This window comes from Pleurodeles waltl, chromosome 4_2, assembly GCF_031143425.1.
Source record: "Pleurodeles waltl isolate 20211129_DDA chromosome 4_2, aPleWal1.hap1.20221129, whole genome shotgun sequence".
Taxonomy (NCBI): domain Eukaryota; kingdom Metazoa; phylum Chordata; class Amphibia; order Caudata; family Salamandridae; genus Pleurodeles; species Pleurodeles waltl.
This window is the reverse complement of record NC_090443.1, coordinates 396,193,922-396,213,084: the sequence shown is the minus strand read 5'-3', so window position 1 is coordinate 396,213,084 and position 19,163 is coordinate 396,193,922.

The following is a 19,163-nucleotide window of genomic DNA, read 5'->3' as shown; positions in this document are numbered from 1 at the left end:
GCAGGTGAAGGCTCTGAGTGGGGGTACGCACGAACCAAATGGGGCATGAAAGGAAAAGGGGAGTGCGTAGGGGAATGGAAACGAAATAAGGGTTTGAAGGGGAAGGATGAGCGAGGCAGATGTTAAAGGGAGGGCGTTAATAAAGTTACGGTTTACGTTATAAAAGTTAAGGTTATTTTGCTTATGCAACCCTGTCCTAATAAATGACCTTTTACACTAAGAATACAGCTGTCACTGAGTTATTTCCCGAAATACTGAGGCAGAGTAATCCTGAAGTCACCTCGGGCCTCTTCAATCCATTAACAGCCACTCCCCGCCACTTCAGCTCACTCTTGCAGCTTCCTGCTTTTCCACTTTCTGACTCTTCTTCTTTTTTCTCTTCTCCCTTCTTTCCCACGTCTTTTGCTCCCAGTAAATGCTTGAAACACAAAACTAAGCGCTGGCCCTCAGAATTAAGTGCCGGTGCTCAGCAGCTGAAACAACAAGCACAAATTAAGCACTGATCAGATCAAGGACCCTCAATTTTCTTGGTCCTGAAAAAGCAAGCCTAACCTGTTTTTAATGAGGGAGCAGCTAACACGGTTACACCACAAGATGGCGCCATATGTTTTGTTTTCGATTTCTGTGGAGGTTTTGTTTTCAACACTTAAAGCAGGTGTTCTTGGGCCCTGCATGAATCTTTGACGCAGGTTCCTCAAAAACTTCCTACATGCCTGTTTCTGATGGCTCATTCATTAGCTTTTGTTTGTGAAAGTGCCACAAAGAGTAGTGGAAAGAATAGCATTGTCTGGCACGGTGTTCGGGTCACTTCTTGTTTCCTGTTTGCTTACATATACATGCATATATATATATATATATAGATATATATATATGTATATATGTAATAATATAGTGGCGGCGGACGCTAATAGGTAGTTATAGTTAGGACCATGTTTCCATAGAAAAAGTGTTTTTTGAGTTGCCTATATCTTTGGCACCGTTTGACAAATCTTCACAAAAATGTCCAAAAAAGTATCACAGTGATTCTTGTTGTGCACAGAAAGTTTCAGGATGATCCATGAAGGGAGGATTGAGAAAAAGGGGGGGTAAACAAAGTTGCGTTTCCCATGTTAATTCCCATAGAACCTCTAGACACGTCTAACGCCCGAACTACTGAATGGAATTACACCAAGTTTGGCAGAAAACTAGCTTTCGATACACAGATTACACTTTTGCTTATTTGGAGTAATTCTGTTCAGTAGTTTTTGAGAAATCTAGGGAAATTCAAATTTGTATATCTCTGGCAGTGAAGTATTCGCGAACAAAGACGAGCTCGTGCAGGGAAATGCACAGCTCTGATTGGCTACCAACACTTCAAACCTGGAAGTGTTGCCTATCATCTTGGGACTCCGGTAACAAAAGTTTTAAAAAAGGGGCTAGTTTGGGGACACCCTGACCTCTTAGCCCTGGCATTGGGGTCCCAGCGTGACACCCCAGAGCAAAAAAAAAGCATTTTTTCAATTATTTTTGTGCAGCAAATTTTGTGTGAGGGGGCCTCCTGGCCCTCCCACATCCCTGAGGACCACCACCTCCCGTGGGTGACTTTTTTCTGATATATGCAGGGGGCCCGTCAGCCTCCCCCACAGCTCCAGGGACCGCCACCTCCCCACAGCTTTAATTATAATACATGCAGGGGGCACGCAGCCCTCCTGCAACTCCCCGGGCATCACCACCTCCCCAGGGCAATTTGTAATTTTGGTGCGGGGGGCAGTGCGCCCCTCCCCAAACCTCGGGGATCACCACCTCCTCTGGGCAATTTGTAAATTTGGTGCTGGGGGGATGCTACAAAAAAGAAGGAACTGCAGGGGTAGCCCTTGAGGGCTCCGTCACGGTCCCACATACTCCGTGAAGGGCTTTATAATAAAAATCAAATACATTAAAAAAAAAGTAGGGGCCACGGGATAGCCCTTTGGGGCTACACCCGCGGTCCCTACTTTTCTCTATATATTTTTTTTCAGCACAAAGCCCACATAGGGCTAAAAAACAGAAAACCCCAAAGCTCAGTGTGAAGGTCACAGTATGAGGGTTCGAGTCCTGCTGGATTAATTTTCCTTTTTTTTTTAATTAAAAAGATGTACTTTTTAAAATATATGAAATACATTTTGTTTTGCTAAATCTAACAAAAATTTCATTCTAAGTATATGAGATATTAAACCCTAAAAAAAAAACTTTCTCTCTCACTTTCTTTCTCTCTGTCTCTCTTTCAATCAGTTTCTCACTTAGACACTTAGGCACCCACTCACAGACCCACTCAGACACTCATGCTCCCACTGACAGACCAACTGACACCCTCATGCAGCCACTCAGAGACCCACACACAGACTGACGCACTCATTAAAACATTGATGTACGCACTCTCACAACCAGACAGACAATCTGACAGCCACTCTTACTCCCAGATACACCCTCTCACATCTATTCTCACACCCAGATAAGCTGTGGCTAACTCCTGCCGTGCACAGTGAAAGGGCTGTGCACAGCGGGGGTTGGGTGGTTGGGGAGTGTTGGCCGCAGGGTCTGGCTGCAGGCCATGTCTTGCGGGCAACCTCCTTTGCGCATGGGTGAAGGAAAATGCACGGGTGGGTGCTTACAGTGGGTTATATATATATATATATATATATAGAGTTAGGACTAGGTGACCATATGAGATGTCATCAGTGATGTCACTGACCATGTCATGAGTGATTTGATATGTGAGGTCATAAGCAGTGCATTATGGGAGTACCAGATATAATTAACTGAGGTACCTATAACTGTTGAATGTCTCCAGTTTTGTACAAGTAAATTCAGAACCTAACTATAACGTCCATGTAACCTTTCGTTTTTTCAGTGAATTTCTAAGGTATTTTTTATTCTATTTCCTAACTATGACGTCCCTGTAACATTTGTTTTTTTAGTGAATATATATATATATATATATATACATATATATATATATATATATATATAGTTAGGACTGAGTGTCCATAGACAATTTTTTTTTTCTAGTAACTTTGACATCATTTGACAAATCTTCACGAAACTTTTCACAAAAATGTTTAAGCCAACTCAGCTCAAATTTAAAAAGTTTTTTTTCCATGCCACCTCAGCTTTGCGGGGTTCAATGCAGCTCCCTGTACCATTGGGGTGCTGCAGTACCATGGGTGTTGTCCAGCAAAGGGATCTTGGCTGCCCTTGGTGGGCCTTTGGCTGTGCTCAGCGAGTGGGTTGGCTGCGTGTTGGGGGTGTGCCCAGGCCCTGCAGTCAAACCCACGCTGCATACAGCCAAAGGCCGAGTGCGGCACGGGGTTGGAAACTCACGAGGTATTGGGTGCAGGGCCTGGCCACAGGCCTGACCCTGCGCCTAACCCCAGGCTAAGCACAGCCAAAGGCCATGGGATGAACAAGGTAGGCCTAGTAAGGTATGATAATGTGTTGGAGGGGGGGAAGCCTACTGTGACTGGAAGACTTTAGGGAAAGGCTAGGCCCCAACACCCAGGCCACATGTAGGTAGGTTCCAAATTGCGACTTGCAAATTGCGAGTCGCAAATCGGAATGTAGGATGGTGTCCCTCACACCATCTGCGACTCGCAAGGGGGTCGCAAAGGCCCACCTCATTAATATTCATGAGGTTAGTCGCAATTTGCGACCCCCTTGCGAGTGGCGGCACTCACGGGAATGGTGGCCTGGTGCGGACAGCAGACCACCATGTCTGTGACTGCTTTTTAATAAAGCAGTTATTTATTTTTGTAATGCAGCCCGTTTTCCTTAAAGGAAAACGAGTTGCATTACAAAAACGAAAAATGAAACGTTTTTGTTTCATTTTTTCAGAGCAGGCAGTGGTCCATAGGACCACTGCCTGCTCTGAAAAAATGTTTGCAGTTCCATTCAAAACGGGACCCCTTCTCTTTTGCAAATGGGTTACCACCCATTTCAAATGGGTGCAAACTGGGATTGCTTTGCGACCGCGTTCGCGGTCACAAAGCAATCCTGCATTGCACTGCGACTCGCAATTAGGAAGGCAACACCCCTTCCTAATTGCGACTCGCAAACCCGTTTTGCGATTCGGTAACCAGGTTACCGAATTGCAAAACGGGTTTTGTGCATTGCAAAGTGCATTTTGCACGTCGCAAACAGCGAAAATCGCTGTTTGCGACATGCAAAATGCTTCATACATCTGGCCCTTAGTGTCACGTTTGGATTACTTTCTTAATGCAGACTCAATGTAAAATGTTCGGTTTATAATCCAATGCAAATCACGATTTGTGTTAGATTGAAACCCAAATTAACGTAATGCAACACAATGCTCTGCCTTGCATTACTTTGCTTAAGGAGCATGCTAGTGGTGGTACATGGGTATCCAATCCATTAGTTTTGACACAAATCCTTATCTACAAAGAATTTTAGACAGGAATTTGCACCAAATTGTATTCTAATTTCTCTTTGTTTAATTCTTTGCATGTCTGCTGAATCTAGAGCACCCATACTAAGAGAAATATCTTTTAAGAGCATTTAAGCAGATCCTTCTTCCACAAAAAACATGCTGACCACAAAGTAGACACTCTTGTACTACGGCGCAAAGGTGCCGGCATTGCTGCGTGGCTGCCAAAAGAGCACCACCGCAGAGAGAGAGCAGAACTGACCACTTTTTAATAGATATGGCCTAGTTCTGCTGTCTCCCGTTCACATAACGCAGCCCAGCAACTTTATTTGCTATGCTTTGTTGTCTGAACTCTTTGTAAATTTGCCCCCGGGTGTCCGGGAATGCGATGAGCAACCGGACATAATGTGTCACAGAAAGTGGACCCTGGATACCAGTTTATGATAAGTAGGGAGGACAGAGGCCCTGCTAGGGCTAGAGCAGGGCATATGGCCAGGCGCGGCTCCTCCGTATGGGTGGAGGAGCATCACTCCCCCCTGCCAGCAGCAACCGCTGCAAATCCTTTTAAATGGAAAGGATAATAAACTCTGTTTATTTCCTTTCCATGTAAAAGGAGTGGGGCATTGGGAGTGACGAGCTGAGGAGAGTGCACTGTGCACTCCCCTCAGAGCGCATGTGTGTTTGGCTGGCCGTCTCGGGCCGGCCAAACATACATGCACACAGGGCTCTCTCCAGCCCAGTTGGGCTGGAGAGAGCCTGCACAGGCTCCCAGTCTGAATGGGAGCGCCCAGCCAGGGCGCTCCAAGTCAATTCTGATGCTGCTCTGAGCAGCGTCAGGATTGGCGCAGGGCAGGCTGGGAGCCTGTGTCTGCAGCAGCGATGAGAGAGGAGTGCGGCGCGGGAGCAAAGCAGGTAACTTATTTTTTTTTTTTTTTTTTTTTAATTTTGTTCTTGCACCCTCTGTGCCCCCCACGCCCCGCTCAGCCCCAGCCACGTGACCCGCTTGTGCATATGGTGTATGTATAGCACAAACCTGCCTACAAAGTAAGGGAGAGTTTTAAAACATACTGGTAAACATACGTGTAGTACAAGAAATATGATACATTGGGCGCAAGAGGGACAGAGGGGGTTGAGAGTGAGGAGTTCTTTAATTCAGAAAAAACCTGCGAGTGGGGGAGGCATGTGGGGATGAGAAAGCGGGAGGTTGTGCATATTTAGAATTACTCCTTCGCTTGGAGAAAAATTTGGTATTTTGATAAAACAGTTGTTCAATATCTTTTTCGGACACAGGTGCAGGAGTAACTTGCATGTGGCAGGTTACATAGGCTCAGAAGATTAATGCACTGGCTGAAGAGACTGAAGTATAATCTGCGCATTAGAGATGTCAAGCCAAGTAAATTAGTTTAATTCACCCGCTGGAAGCCTAGTTGTCTTGGAGGTCACAGGTATCAATGCGCATATCAAACATCAAGGAGGTTATTGCATCTGCTGCAGAGATCCGTCTGTAGCCCACAGGATAGAGGTGTTAACCGCAGTAAGGTACTCATTGCATGAATGTACATGTTGCACAGTTACATATGCATGATTAAGATCAAATCACTCTGCATAACACATTGGGCACATTGGGCACTTTAGAGTATAGGAACAAAATTCCCATTGTTCTAAGATGCTCCTACAGCTGTCAAGTGCCACATTTCAACAAAAGTGGTCTCAGAGAACACACTTCCACAGTTCATGCCAGCAATATGTGTGTCACACTCCACAACTAGGCAGGGTGACTAGAAAACCACCTTACTTTTCATCAGGACATAGAAACTTGGCTGTTTGAATGTAGGTGTTACCCCAGCAACCTTTAATAGAGCAATCATGAAACACATTCCAAAACAAGAGAATTACATCCTTATGACAAGAACTCAACAACTTTCTTTTTTTTAATTTCAAGAGTGTTTTAATGGGATTTTATACCATAGAAAAAAGGAATAACATAAATGAAAAGAAACAATACATTGTATGGTACCACCAAATCAAGTGGGAACAGCAGTTAGGATATGGCATGAGGAGTCGGTCCACGTTTATAAAAGTAGAGCGTAGAGATAAGTGTATTTGCAATGGTGAGGTGAGGCTAATCCGTGTATGTATTTTGACAGAGAGGTTTTTGATGTGGTGAATGATTAAGGTACCTCAGTTGTGGATGAATGAGACAGAGTAAAAGGCAGAGATGAGAGAAGAGAAGAAGAAGGCGATTGTGTAGGGAGAGGAGAGGGGTACGACAGTGGGGAGAGGAGGGTAAGGGTTTAGCTGCATTAAACATGAACTATCACTGTCACGTTAGTTTGCAGCCAGTGTGTCCAGGGCACGTATGCAAAGAAGGTAATAGGCCCTCTGGTTGTATTTTGAATTATAAAGTACAGAAAATACAGAAATAACTAGGATTTGGTGGATCCCTCACGACTCTAAGCAGTGGTGCCACTGCATCTGCTGCACAAATGGTAGCTGCTCATCTGTCTCATGTACCCTTTAAACATAAGCACGCATGGGAGTGACTGCCAACTTGACCGTGATACGACCAGAATACGTATCGGGTCCTCACGCACCTCATCCAGCAGCTCTTCACATGTAGGCCATACTACAAATATGCACTTCTTCAACCAAGCCTAGAGGTCTACTTATAATGACTCTGAACAGTTTAAGTGCCTTGATGAACACTAGTGGCACCTGTGTGCTATATATGTGTCACAGAACACAAACTAACGTGATTATGCTAATCAAGAAATCAAAGGTCAGATTTACAAGGAATTGGCGCAGCGACAAAATTGGCAGCGCCGCACTGTGTAAGTTCTGAAGCGCCATAGTTATAAAAATTTGGCACACCCCTGTTTTTCCCCTAGATTTGGCGCTAAATTTAGCTGCAAGTGCCAACGCAAGCATCCTTGCGTCGAAGTGCAAGGGTGTCTGCGTTGAAGGGAATGATTGTTTATGTGCGGGAAGGCGTCCCCCTTCCTGCACATAAACAATCTACAATGGCGATTTGGCGCTTCTATGTGTGCTGTAGAATGCAGCACACATTGAAGTAGCAAATTGTCATTATTGAATGATTGTTTATGTGCAGGAAAGGACACCTTCATGCACATAAACAATAATTCATGGTGTTTTGTTCTTTCTATGTGTGCAGCAGAATGTAGCACACACAGAAAAAGCAAAAACAGGGAGAAATTAAAGTATTCCTCCTCATTGCACATGAATTGTTGCCAATGTCACAGATTTAGGAATTCTTGTAAATCTGGGGCAGCATCAAAGCAATGGGTGCTGCTGTGTGTGTGTGTGTAAGAGAGAGAGAGAGAGAGAGAGAGAGAGAGAGAAAATGCAGAGGGTCTAATTTGCAGGTCAAAGGTTTCAATCTTAGCAGGTTAGCTCAGGTGATATGTGCGCCTGCTGCTGAGATGGGCATGTAGCCTGCAAGTCAGCGGGGAGAGTACCAGGATTTATTGCAGGTTTATAAAATGTATAAACGTCTCCCTGCACTGCCCCTTTATTCCACGCTCTTCAAGGAGCCCCCCCCCCCTGTCTTGCCTGAAACAGAAACAAAAAGGAACCATTGACGGGGCGGCGGACTCGCCGCCTGGACTGAGAGATTGGGAGAAGGCTATGGATTTAATCATGCTAGCAGAGCGTCTGGTGGATGAAGGCCAGGGGTGCCCCACGAAAGGACCACGATTTGGGGACCCTGGAACACCTACAGGGGTGAGGTTTGTACTGACGTCGCTCCCTTGGACCCACCAAGGAACCGCCCGAAGTCACGCGGTCCCCCCATGAGATGGTCTACTGAACTGTGGACATATGGTGGTGGTAGTGGATGGGTGGTGGAGGGGGGGGGGGGGGGGGCGGAGGTTGTCGAACGCCACCCCACGACTGTTGTTATTAATGCTCTTGATATGCGTGCATGCTTTGTCTCCCTTGTGTAAAATGTCAATAAAAACATTTACCAAAAAAACTGTCTCCCCAGTAAACGTTCAGATACGAAATCCCCCAGACATGGGCAATGAAATGTCCAATCTCCCTCAGTGCTGCCAAAAAGACTGAGTCATTGCATGAACTCACTAGCAGTACCTCCCTCAATGACCTTGTCAAGACACGGACTGCCTACGAAGTCCCTAAGCGTTTTAAAGCAGTCTCTTGTCATCACTTCGAAGTCCAGAGAGGGGCAGGGCATGTATGTCAGCCAAAGATGGGGAACTCTCCCTGGAAGCAAATCGATGGACATTATTGTATACAGTGACTTGTTTTTGAATTAACAGTAGATAGCACGTCGTATCGCTTTGTGTCACATGCAGCACATTGCCCACCTAAAAAGCACTGTTTCTTCTGCCTCTTAAGTATGAATCGCTGACCCATTGCCACTGAATTCCAACCTGTGTCCTGCAGGCGTCTCTCGGATCTCTGCAGCAGGGGCATTAACACATGAGCTATCCAACTCGTGTACACATCAGACACACTTTAGGAGTTGCGTATCAGTATACCGCTAGCAAAAAAAGCACCCTACTGAAGTATCACGCCCTAAATATCTTTTATAAAAAAATATCGTCCCATTGGTTGCAGATTTTGAGTTATGAACGCCAAAGGGGGCTATTTTTTTGTGGACGATAGTTAGGGCACAATGTGTCTGTCAGACAACACTTTGGTTTCGAGATTCTGGTACCGCAGCCTCAGAGGCTGCACACAGATCGCTGCAGCACGTGCGTTACCCCAAAAACTAACTTACTGGTACTTGATCTAGAATCTACAAATTGCACACAGATCTAAGCGATAAGTTCAACGTGCTGGTATGTTTGTTAGATTTAAGCTCTGGATACGCAGGCCTCACCAAAACCCAATTATTACTCCCAGGAGTGACATCCCGGCTGAATACCCCTTCCCTTTTCAGCTGTACCTGCAACATGGACAAAGCCTACGGTTCTTCGTCTGTCCATTTTCCCTTGCGATCTGTCGGCACTGATGAGAAGTGTGTCCCTCCTCCAGAGGAAACCTTGCATTGGCACCTCCTGGTGAAGTAAATCAATGGAGCCACGCCCTTCCCTGAGGGAGGAAGGACCACAAACACACACTTCCTGAGCCAGGCAAATGTCGTGGATAATGGAGTGTATGTATGTTGTTTTCAGGGGTACAGCTATCAACAGTACAGGGGTAATGGCACAGGGGGCCAAAGCACCCCAATTACGCATAGCTCCCAAATTTCCCAGGACCATGCATGATTAACTTCTCCATTATGGGCCTTATGCTCTTAGATGTACAACAGTATAAACAAGACTACAAGTCCCAGAATGCAAAGAAGATAACTGGACCAGAGCAAAGAAACACGTAGGAGCCTTGGGATTTTGGTAAGGGTAAATAGTCATTTTTTACTACCTTAACCACGTGTCCCCTTTATCTCACTTGAATAAGGGCCCAAGGCACCCTTCCTATTAATGGCAGTTGGTGAAATCGGAAAGTGGTGATTTGTAAATACCTGAAGGCATGTATGCAAGGGAGCGCAAGCGGGCGGTTTTCGGAGAGACTAAGGGGCATATTTATACTCCGTTTGCGCCGAATTTGCGTCATTTTTTTCGACGCAAATTCGACGCAAAACTAACTCCATATTTATACTTTGGCGTTAGACGCGTCTAGCGCCAAAGTTCATGGAGTTAGCGTCATTTTTTTGCGTGAACACCTTCCTTGCGTTAATGATATGCAAGGTAGGCGTTCCCGTCTTAAAAAATGACTCCGATGCATATGCGTCGTATTTATACTCCCGGGCAAAAATGACGCCCGGGAGTGGGTGGGACTAAAAAACCCGCATTTGTGCCGGATTTTAGCGCCTGGGTCAGGGCAGGCGTTAAGGGACCTATGGGCTCAGAATGAGCCCAGAGGTGCCCTCCCAAGCCCCCAGGGACACCCCCTGCCACCCTTGCCCACCCCAGGAGGACACCCAAGGATGGAGGGACCCACCCCAGGGACATTAAGGTAAGTCCAGGTAAGTATATATTTTTTTTTTTTTTTTGTGGCATATGGGGGCCTGATTTGTGCCCTCCTACATGCCACTACGCCCAATGACCATGCCCAGGGGACAGAAGTCCCCTGGGCATGGCCATTGGGCAAGGGGGCATGACTCCTGTCTTTGCTAAGACAGGAGTCATTTCAATGGGGGATGGGCGTCGTAAAAAAATGGCGCAAATCGGGTTGCGGCGATTTTTTTGCCTCAGCCTGACTTGCACCATTTGTGGACGCCCATACGCCATTTTCCCCCTACGCCGGCGCTGCCTGGTGTACGTGTTTTTTTTTCACGCACACCAGGCAGCGCCGGTCGGCTAACGCCATTCAATAAATACGGCGCCCGCATGGCGCTTCAGAATGGTGTTAGCCGGCGCTAATTTTTTGGGCGCAAAACTGCGTTAGCGCAGTTTTGCGTCAAAAAGTATAAATATGGGCCTAAGGCCCTCACCGCTAAACAGAGGAGCCTGGAAACTGCCCACACATCACAGCCTGCTGTCACTAAAACAGAAGGTTCCGGACACTGACAGCATATCATCATCCTGTTGTCACTAAACAGAGGAGTCTGGAAACTGCCCACACATCACATCCTGCTGTCACTAAAACAGAGGGTTCCAGACACTGACATCATAATCACCATCTGGTTGTCATTAAAACAGAGAAGACCAGGCACTGACAGCATATCACCACCCTGTTATCACTAAACAGAGGAGTTTGGAAACTGACCACACATCAGAACCTTCTGTTATTAAAACAGAGGGCTCCAGACACTGAGAGCACATCACCGCCCTGCTGTCACTAAAACAGAGGAGCCCAGACACTGATAGCGTATCACCACTCTGCTGTCATTAAAACAGAGGGGACCAGACACTGACAGAATATCACTACCCTGGTGTCACTAAAACAGTGGAGTCCACACACTTATATCGAGTCATCACTCTGCTGTCATTACAACAGCAGGGACCAGACACTGATAGCGTATCACCACTCTGCTGTCACTAAAACAGAGGGGACCAGACAGTGACAGCATATCACCACGCTGGTGTCACTAAAACAGAGGGGACCAGACACTGACAGAATATCACCACGCTGGTGTCACTAAAAAAGAGGAGCCCAGAAACTGACAGCATATCTCCACTCTAGTGCCACTAAAACAGAGGGTTCCAGACACTGACAGAATATGACCACCGTGTTGTCATGCCACAACAGAGGAGACCAGACACTGACAGCATTTTACGCAATTTCCAGAATTTTGTGTTACGCTTTTTATGTGAAATTCTTTGAAATTACACAATTACGTCACTTGGTGTAATGGGGGATTGCTAGGGTAAAATTCCTATCTTGGGAGCGCGTGAACAGCACAAACAGACAGAAACCCGCGTCTGTTGTTCATGGGATTTATGTTTTGCTTTATTTATTTAGAGCGAAGTGCATCTTCGTGTCCAAAATTGATACAGTCATGCATTTCCCACAAAAATATTACCCAGACTGCCAGATATGCGTTTTCTCTGAAGTTTCATATAATTAAGCAAAAGTACATTTTTCGAATTTCACATACCCCTAGTTATTCTTCTATTGAAAGAATCCAGGGAATGCAATATCCATATACAAAAGTGACACCGCCGATTATGTGGTTTCAGCAAGGCTGGGGTGGAAACGATCACTTTGCAACTTTCAGTGTCGGCACAACCGGAAGTCTAGGCATTTGCATCCGAGGATACAGCTTCGGACATGACTTCAGTATACCCGGGTACAGAGGATGGCAAACGAGACAGTAAAATGATGCACAAACACTGGCAGGCAGTGCTGGCAAACATCACCAACAGCCCTTCAAACACTAGAGACCGGCAGAAACAACAGCTTAATCATGGCTCACAGCAGCACAGCACAAAAATAGCTTCACATCAAAGCAGCCGGGTTAGAATGAAATAGAGGGATTTAGAACATACCAGTTACTATTCTGGGACTGGAGCTAGGAATACCACAGCAAAGTAACATTTTCTATAATGTTGCTTGTTGTTGGGGGGGCGGTTCTGACACGATATCCACGTGTAAGGCTGCAGACAAAGCTTCAAATAAACTTTGAGTGAGCTATTATAGTGCAGAGCCGTATTATATGAGTTTGTGTATCTGTTCTCTGCGGGGGTATAGGCAGTGGTCACCACTACATCACATACAATGTAAGGTATGGCAAAAATATTGCTGGCAACCACTCAATCGACTGTCGCTACATCCTCAAAGGAAGTAGATGTGCGCGTAAGAATAATAAGGGGCATATTTACATGCCCCTTGCGCCACGTTAGCGCCACCATAATAGCATCATTTGTTTTATGCTGGGGTGGCGCTAAGGTGGGATCTCCCCTGCACCAAATTTACAAAGTAGCGCAATGCATGCAATGCCCCACATTGCAACCCCCTGCACCAGGCATAATGTATGTGGGGGGAGGTTCCAATGCAGGGAGGCCCGAAAAAGTGGCAGGGTTAAATTTACTAGATTTCACTGCGCCTTGTTTTCCGTCATTTTTAATGCCTGCTCAAGGCAGTCGTTAAAATGACGTACCCATTCAAATCAATGGGCTTCCCTGCGCTTTGCTGCACTAGCGGCAACATTTTTCATGTTACTGCAGCAAAACGCCACAGCAGCGTCAAATATTCTGACGCTTTTGTGGTAACAACCGCCATGGTACCATGGTTTCGTTAGGTGGGGCAAGGGAAGTGGTGCATCAGGACCAATGCGCCACTTTCTCATAAATCTACTGACAGTGTAGCGGTAGGAGAAGCAGTGGATATATTTGTAAGTGGCTATTGTCCACACTGATATAGTTTCTCTTGTCTGCTGATTATTCCCACATTGTCAATCAGTATCTTACATATAATTTCTTGACCAGGATGCACACCTGAGGCTGTAGCATGAACAGATGCGCTAGCTCCGAGCAGAGCACCTGTTTTCATGGGTCTGTAGTGGCGAAAGCACATAGATATAACTTAGAAAAATAATGCATGAACTGCAAAGAACACAGCTAAGCAACAGAGAGAAGCAATCACTGCTTCCAACGTGTGTGGTCTGCAGTTCATATATTAATCCAGGGAAGATCAGAGTTAAAGGTATGTGCTTTAGATAATGCAAATGCATAAAAAGGGGCGGTGCAGTCTGCGCTCAGGGAGCGCAGCTGCTCATGATATGGCCATGCGTGTCTTTTCCATGTAGATTTATGCATGTGTTGCTACACGTGTTGATGCTTCTGTGCAAGTGAAATATCTCACCAGGCTCTTTAGATACTGTGGCAGTATATATCTTAATTGCCTGCAAATCTGCTGATACAGCTAGTATTTCCCGAAAATGTAAATCTACAATTCCATTACAAATCCCAATAGCCTATAGTGCTGCTACTGAAAAAATATCTCCCCAAATCTGTAGCTCTACAGTTGCGTTGAGCATCTCCCCAATCTTTGCTGTTGCAGCCAGTATGCTCCAGCCTGTGGTAACGAGCTCCAGCCAACATGCCCCGAAACTGCAGAACTTTTCTTCCAGTCCCATATCAACCCAGCATAAAGTAACGCAGTCTAATATTTTGTCTATGAGGTGCAGTGCTTAATTTGTGCTTGTTGTTTCCGGTGCTGAGCACCAGCACTTATTTTTGAGGGCCGGGGCTTATTCTTCTGCCGCAAGCATTTGCTGCAAGCAAAAGACATGTGGGAAAGATGGATGAAGGGAAAAACAAAAAACCGTCACAAAGGTAGAAAGTAGAAAGCTGCAAGAGTGGGCTGAAGGGGCAGGGAGTGGCTTTATATGGATTGAAGAGGCTCGAGATGGCTTCAGGATTAGGCTGCCTCAGTATTCTGTGTTCGCACATTTAATTGAAGCAGCCGCATGTTTAAGAGGAGGGCTTTGGGCACTGGCGCCTTTTTATTTACAAATTAAGCACTGATGCGGGGCCTACTCTTCCACCAGGTATCTCCCCAGCCTGCACTTCTAGTGTTCCAGTCACTGCCGCCGTAGCTTTGGGTGCTGCTGTTCCTTCCAATATCTCCCCAGCCTTGCATTTCTGCTGCTCCAATAACACCAAACGAGTGCCCAGTGACGCAAGGCACATTCTAATATAGCACCGCCGAGATTTTCTATTAATAGAGTGATAGCTCTGTTGTCGGAAGTCAATATCTGCCCAATTGCCAGGATTCAAGCAAATCGCCAAGCATAGGTTGCTGGAAATGCTGGAAAACTGGAGAGTAGAAGTTAAGAACGAGTCAAACAATGGACTTTTAACTGCAGCCTAGACCAGTGATTTTCAAACCTTTTAATGCCACGCCCCCCCAGGTGGAAAAAGAAATCATTGGACCCCCCTCTGAATTTTTCTCAATTATTGTATTAAGTTGGCAGTTTTCAAATATGTCTAGACTTATTTAAACAATGCAGTTAAGTTCCGTTACCTTTTAAAAAAATGCAATACATTCATTTCTGCTTACAACAAAGCACTGTTATCTGCATAATGCTTCTTTTGGCCAGAGCCTGGCGCCCCCCTTTGGGATCACTTGAGGCCCCCAAGTTTGAAGACTCCTGGTCTAGACACTCATTCACTCACTTCCTGGGTCTAGGGTTACTACCGACCAAAGGAACCATGTTTAATGCTTGGTAACAAGTCATTTAGTTGCATTTTCGATTAAATTTCGTATCAGTTCACACCTGTTTCCTTGCTGTCCGTACCCCCAGTTCCACAGTTCGGGCATATTTATACTCCGTCTGCGCCGAATGTGCGTCAAAAATTTTGACGCACATTCATCGCAAACCTTGTCCCGTATTTAAACTTTGACGCCCAAGCCCACGGGCGACAAAATTCCGCTGTGTGCATCATTTTTGGGATGCGGCAACCTGCCTTGTGTTAATCATATGCAAGGTAGGCGTTCCCGTCCAAAAAATTACTTAAACGGCCGTGCGTCGTATTTATGCTTTCAGCCAAAAATTACGCACGGCCGGGAGGCGGAGCCGGAAAATGAAGCACAGCCCGATTTGCGTCAAAATTTAACGCCTGGGTCAGGGCAGGCGTTAAAATGGGGCAAACACACCTGTATTTAATCAGAACACACAGAAGCAACAGCAGAGCAGCAGAGCAGCAAAAGGGAGACATGGAGGTGCTTTTCATCCAGCGTGCACACAGACGCAGAGCCCAGCAACAACAACACCAGCTACCACAACACCAGCAGGGACCCGAAAGGCAGCGCAGAAGGCAGGAGAGGATATTCCGCACCAGAACAACGCTTCATGGTCTCCGGGAACATGACATCATCCAGAGGTACAGGTTGAACTGGCAGGCCATTCAGCAGCTGCTGCGAAACATAGAGCCACAGTTGGCACCCACCTTGCTGACACCCCGCACCATCCCAACAGAAACCAAGCTGCTTGCCGTACTTCACATGCTGGCAAGTGGCTCTTTTCAAACAACTGGTGCCTTGGTTGCCGGAATATCACAGCCATCATTCTCTGCCTTTTTGCCCAAAGTACTGGATGCCATCATTGGACTCACACCCGCCACATCTGCTTCCCTAACACACTGCAGAAGCAGCAGGAAACAAAACAGGGGTTCTACCTCCTTAGTGGCTTCCCACACGTCCTTGGTGCAATCGTCTGCACACATGTACGCCTTGTGCCACCTGATGCAACTGAACACCTCTACCGCAACAGGAAGCACACACATTCCATCAATGTGCAGGCCATTGTTGATCACCCAGGATTGATCACCAACATCGTGGCAAAATATCCTGGGAGTGTCCATGACTCCTTCATCTTCCGTCACAGCACCATCAATCAACACTTCCAGGATGGACGGTATGGCAATGGACTACTTGTTGGTAAGTACAAAAACCTACTTATTTACACACTGCACAGCAACCCTCTAAGACACACAACACATACACCACAACAGCAACATGTCGACAGGAACACACTGAGGTTGTGACATCGATAACCATGTTTCATAGGTCACCATTGGACCTGTCACACATCTGAAATAACTGTACAGCCTAATGTTAAGATGTCAATGATCACAACGTTTGGAGTGTGTTGCCTAAATGTCACCTTGCAAATTGTAAGCGTCTCAATTATGTTTACATTAATCCATTGCATAAGTCTAAAGGTATGGGATGTCCAGGGTACATTGATATGAACATGTTAACAACACTGTCAAATTGAACCTGTGTATGGAACTATCATCTCACCCCCAGTGAAGACACAGGGACACCTGTATCACAAGTCACAATGCTAGTGAGGGCACACTGTGCTGTAAATCCCAAAACATACTGCTGACAACCGGTCAGCAGCCAAACACTCGTTCAGCCAAGGAAACAAGACAATGCAGATGGTACATCCTACAAGCCTAGGATGCAACACAATAACACAAAAGAATCACAGACAACACAAGACAACTACTGCCATTCAAGCTGATATCAATGGGGTAAGCTACATCAACATGATCCCATTCATTTTCTCTTTCAGCTGATCAGGGGATGGCATCCAGCCATGGATAATGACACCTATTGGCAACCCGAGTACTGCAGCAGAGCGTGCTTACAATGACGCACATAGGAGGACACGCACCATAGTCGAGAGGACCTTCGGCATCCTCAAGTCGAGATTCCGGTACCTCGACATCACTGGTGGTAGCCGCCTATATTCCCCTGAAATGGTCTGTAAGATCATTCTAACATGTGCCATCCTGCACAACATTTGCATAAGAAGGAACATTCCCCTTCTGGAACCAGAGCCACACATGCCTGAAGAGGAGGAAGAGGAGGATGGTGGCCTGCAACATGAGGGGGAACAACAAAACACGGCTGCTGGTTTGTGTAGGCGGCAACATATCGCGAACAATTTCTTTTAAATATAATCACCATCACCACTTTATGAACTAATTTAAATAAACACCGACAATAATCACCATATCATGGTCTGGATAATCATTTTTGCACACCTTTATCTCTAACTATCAGAATAAGAGTGTTGCCTCATGGAGCATTGCTGATATACCGATTAGGACACTGAAAATCCCAGAGCAATTGTGATGCGTACCATACAACCGTCACATACACACACACTGTAAATGACATACATCCTGTACATTTCACCTTTGAAGGCCAATAGCAGAGGACCACACCTATTTCACACACACATGTTGGAAACATGGTTCATCGCAGCATATGGCACACAACTGAGACACCATCACTCAATAAGGGGAAAACAAGCCTCGTACATGAGGCAGTTGATGTGCTTTTGCATCAGTAACAGGAATGTATGACCAGACCCTTGACAGCAGTAAGTCCAACTGCATCCAATCTTTGCAAGGACTATCTGTGACTAGAGTTCCCTAGAATCAGAACATAGACAGCACATGTGCCACACATATGACAAGCATTGTGCACATGACATTCCATGTACATGTCAGCCCATTTCCTAACTCCTCACACACCCATGCACCTGGTCACAATCCACCTGTCTGAAGAGGTCCCGGGAATAGTAATATGTGTACCCCGATATTCCCTCCTCTACACACACAGACTAACAATAGTAATCCAGTGTGCTACACCCTTTCCTATGGTTTACCATTGTCATAGTACATCTGACTACATAGACATCAGGTCAATGAATACACTGGCTTGTAGTTTCTAAGCCCTGTTATTACCTGTAGATTGCTTCCCGTGTGAAAACGTCTGTTGGCCATTAGAATGCAAATCTCACTTACAGGACTTGTGAGAAACTGATGCAGCCCACACCTGTGATCACATTCATGCACACCACCCATTTCAAAATGCACTGCCCCTGCTGATGCCTGGAACAGCATAGGAGTTGCCATGTTGTCAAATACACCGTCAAGCATTGCTAGTAATTAAGCCGTGTAACACAGCCCTTGGGTTCATGTGTCACCTTAAAAACACAGGACATACACAGTTTTACATGTCAACTGTCTAGTTCGTCCTCCAAACAGTCTTAGTCAGACCACTGATTATGTAACTTGTGAAACTGCTGGATCCAGATTGACCCTGCATCCTGTCAGCCTGACTGGCACCTGTCTGTGCGTCACCCTAAAGTTTCCCTGTGGCTACATATGTACCACACTTGCTTTACCAAACCTCTCATTCCTCAGAGGGTATTTGGTCATGTGCTTCATCAATGCATACCCAAATACTTTGTATAGCATCATCTGCCTTTTAATTGTACCATATTTGTTAAATCCTCTGTGAATACCAAAATCATGGCTCATCCCTTGTCTGGGTCTCATTTATGCATGAACAACAAAGTGTGACAGTGTCCCAGGGCCATATGCAAGGATTGGGTACGGGGCCTTCAGCAGAACCAGCAACCTCTGATAATTTCCATGAAAAGTCCACACATGTTAGAACCCTGACAGTTCACACTCAGAATTACATTGCTCACAACATATTGATGGGCCGTGTGTGGTGAATAGCTGTGAAAATAATCAGCACAGAGGCTATGATGTTCCCAGATGCAGTGGGAATTGCAGAGGCCAATCTGTGTACAAATGTTGTAATGACACCTGAGACATGATCTCACTCAGCACACCAATGTTGCCCTGTTGACAGTCTCATTACATGTCTTCAGTGACAGGGTGGGACCATCCCCATGTAGGTTCTTATGTCCTCATCCACTTTACTCACATTGATCAACAAAGGATACTCAGTAGATACAGGAATAGCTGCCACTGACTCATGATGAAACCTGGACGTAACTGTG